Genomic DNA, 3,602 nt, shown 5'->3' on the forward strand with positions numbered 1-3,602 from the left:
ATGTTCTCACATAACAGTAGAAAACCCAAATCGGCTGTTATCTCTTAAAGAATTAAGAATTGCATACAAAAACATTACATAAATTAAAAGGATGAATAAATTTACAGGTGTAAATGCAAAATGCTTCCAACTCAAGGCAAGTAACAACCCATGGTGTTCTGGCAGAAAAACAGTTAAGAAACTGGGTCCTAAGGCTGGGACCTTTCCAACCCTGTTAGACCAGCTGGCAAGACAGAAATGACAACTTGTTCAGCTCTTGCCAATCTCTAGAGAAATTCTGGAATACTCAGCTCTGACACATTAATATCCTGCACAGATCAAGACTCTTGGTCACGCAGATTCGCAGATCACGGACTTCTCTTCCAAAAGCATGTTCTCACCTCAGCCATGAAGTGACTGAGCCACATATGTACTAAGGGTTTAAACCAAAGATATGTACAGGGTATTAAACAAATACCAAGGGAACAGTTAACTTGAATACAAGGTCAAAAATCAGCAACACGTTCTACAATCCAGTGCTGATAACATACAAGCTTCAAGGACAAATTTCTTTTCAAAGGCTTATTCCAGTTTCGTGAGGCTAGCATGAGGTATATACATTTGCCAGGGTAAATTTATACTTATGAATTAACTCATGCAGCAAATGCTATGCATCTACTCGCAGTCCGTTTAGAAGCATTTGCGGTGGATGATGGAGAGGCCCGACTCATCGTATTGCTGCTTGCTGATCCACATCTGCTGGAAGGTGGACAGGGAGGCCAGGATGGAGCCACGGATCCACAAGGAGTACTTACACTCAGGGGGAGCAATAATCTTGATCTTCATGGTGCTGGGCACCAGGGCAGTGATCTCCTTCTGCATCCTGTCAGCAATGCCTGGGCACATGGTGGTGCCACTAGACAGCACTGTGTTAGCATACAGGTCCTTGTGAATGTCTACGTCACATTTCATGATGGAGTTGAAGATGGTCTCCTGGATGCCACAGGATTCCATGCCCAGGAAGGAGGGCTGGAACAGTGCCTCTGGACACCGGAACCACTTGTTGCCAATGGTGATCACCTGGCCATCAGGCAGCTTGTAGCTCTTCTCCAGGGAGGAAGAGGATGCGGCGGTGTCCATCTCCTGCTTGAAGTCCAGGGCAAGATAGCACAGCTTCTCCTTGATGTCAGGCACAATCTCCCACTCAGCTGTGGTGGTGAAGCTGTAGCCACGCTCCATGAGGATCTTCATGAGGTAGTCAGTCAGGTCCCGACCAGGCAGGTCTAGACATAGGATGGCATGGGGGAGGGCATAGCCCTTGTACATGACCACCGTGTAGGTGACCCACGTAATACCAGTAGTATGACCAGACGCGTACAGGGAGAGCATGGCCTGGATGGGTACATACATGGCGGGGTGTTGAAGGTCTTAAACATGATCTGAGTCATCTCTCTGTTGGCCTTAAGGTTCAGGGGGGCCTCAGTCAACAGCACTGGGTGCTCCTCGGGGGCCACACGCAGTTCGTTGTAGAACGTGTAGTGCCAGATCTTCTCCATATCATCCCAGTTGGTGACAATGCCATGCTATGCATACCTGTGTGGAAACATGCTTCAGAGACAATGCCATACTATGCATACCTGTGTGGAAACATGGTTCAGAGTCAGGATGCCTAGCTTGCTCTGAGCCTCGTCGCCCACGTAGGAGTCCTTCTGACCCATGCCCACCATAAAGCCCTGGTATCGGGGACACTCGTAGATGAAGGGGAACTGGCTTGGGGAGCGTCGTCCCCTGCAAGTGCTGGAACCATTGTCAATGACGAACACGGCAATTTCTTCTTCCATTACGATAGGCGGAGATGCATGGCAAGAGGGCGACAGGAGAACACAGAGCACGGGCCAGCGGCAGCGAGTGAGCAACAATTTTTACTTTGTGTACTTTTATGTTCTGTTATTACATGCATATATGTTTATAACTGTTACATATTTTTGATGGATTTATTCTTTTACATTGTGAATTGTCCTTTGTCACTAGCAATAATTTTTCAATTAAAGTTTATTTTGTTCAGTATTAGTGTAGCCACTCCAACTCTCTTTTGGCTATTATTTGCATGGCATAGATTTTTTGATACTTTTACTTTCAAATGACTTGAGTCTTTGGATCTAAAAATGTGTCTTTTTATAGACAGCATAAAATTGCATTATACATTTAAAAAATCCATTCTGCCAATCTCTGCCTTTTAATTGCAATGTTCAATCCAGTTACATTTAATGTAATTTCTATGCAATTACTGATAAGGCATGATTTAAATCTGCTACTTAACTGTTTTTTCCCCTATATATCATATCCTTTTGGGTACTCTATTTTGCTTTCTTTTGTATTAAATAGATATATTCTAGTGTGCCATCTTAATAGCAAATATTTTTTCATTATTTTCTGAACTTTATTTTCTAAAGAACAGGCATATGGACCAATGGAGCAGGATTTTGTGGGGACTATAATTTTAATTCTTATGACCATTTATTTCAGATTAATATCAATTTAATATCAAACTTTTATAATAATGTAAAAGTTTATTACTATATAGCTCCATTCTCTTCTACTACATCTGTGCTATAATTATAATACAATTTACATCTTTCTATATTATATGTCCATCAACACAGAAGTAAAATTATTGCTTTATGCAGTTGTCTTTTAAATCAGATAGTGGACCCCTAGCCAGAATGACCAAGAAAAAGAGAGAAAAGGCATAAATAAATGCAATCAGAAATGCAAAAGATCAAATGACAACTGATCCCAGAGAAATACAAAAGACTATCAGAGATTACTATGCATACCTGTGTGGAAACAATTCCCAGATGAAATGGAGGACTTTCTGACATTACCTGACATAAAAGCCCAAATGAAATGGAGGACTTTCTGACATTACCTCCCAAGATTGAAACAAGAAGACACTGAAACACTAAATAGGCCAATAACAACCCAGGATCGACTCTGTCATAAGAAAATGACCTACAAAAAAAAAGAAAGCCCTGCACCAGATGGCTTTCCAGCAGAATTTTACATAACATACAAGGAAGAGCTGATACCAATCCTATGGAAAGTATTCCAGACAATTGAGAAAGATGGAATTCTCCCCAGATCATTTTATGAAGTGAAGCTAACATCACACTGATACATATACCAGGTAAAGATCCAACAACAAAAAAAGAGAACTACAGGTCAATATCCCTAATGAGCATAGATGCAAAAATCCTCAACAAGATTCTGTCAAATCGAATCCAACAGCACATCTCAAAAATCATCCATCATGACCAAGTACGTTTCGTCACAGGGATGCAGGACTGCTTCAACATCCACAAGACCATAAATGTAATTAAATACAACGAGAGATGTAAAAACAAGAACCACATGATTATATCATTAGATGTGGAAAAACTTTTGATAAAATTCAGCAATGCTTCTTAATAAAAACCCTTGAACACCTAGGCATAGAAGGAACATACCTCAAAATAGTAAGTGCCATCCATGATAAACCCACAGCTAGCATATTGCTAAATGGACAGAAACTGGAAGCATTTCCCCTGAAAACCAGAACAAGACAAGACTGCCCACTCTCACCA

The 3,602-nt window shown here is 41.2% G+C and overlaps 1 pseudogene across 1 annotated transcript; it reads right to left on the minus strand.

The window, feature by feature from the left end:
- Positions 1 to 313: 313 nt before the first annotated feature.
- On the minus strand, positions 314 to 1,820 carry LOC103263609 (annotated as a pseudogene). Its single transcript, XR_002482156.1, has 2 exons — positions 1,617 to 1,820; positions 314 to 1,562 (listed from the first exon to the last, which is right to left on the minus strand). The product of XR_002482156.1 is annotated as an actin, clone 302-like (transcript).
- Positions 1,821 to 3,602: the final 1,782 nt, after the last annotated feature.

The sequence above is a fragment of the Carlito syrichta genome, unplaced genomic scaffold, assembly GCF_000164805.1.
Source record: "Carlito syrichta isolate Samal-C Ts95f unplaced genomic scaffold, Tarsius_syrichta-2.0.1 Scaffold305182, whole genome shotgun sequence".
Classification (NCBI taxonomy): Eukaryota; Metazoa; Chordata; class Mammalia; order Primates; family Tarsiidae; genus Carlito; species Carlito syrichta.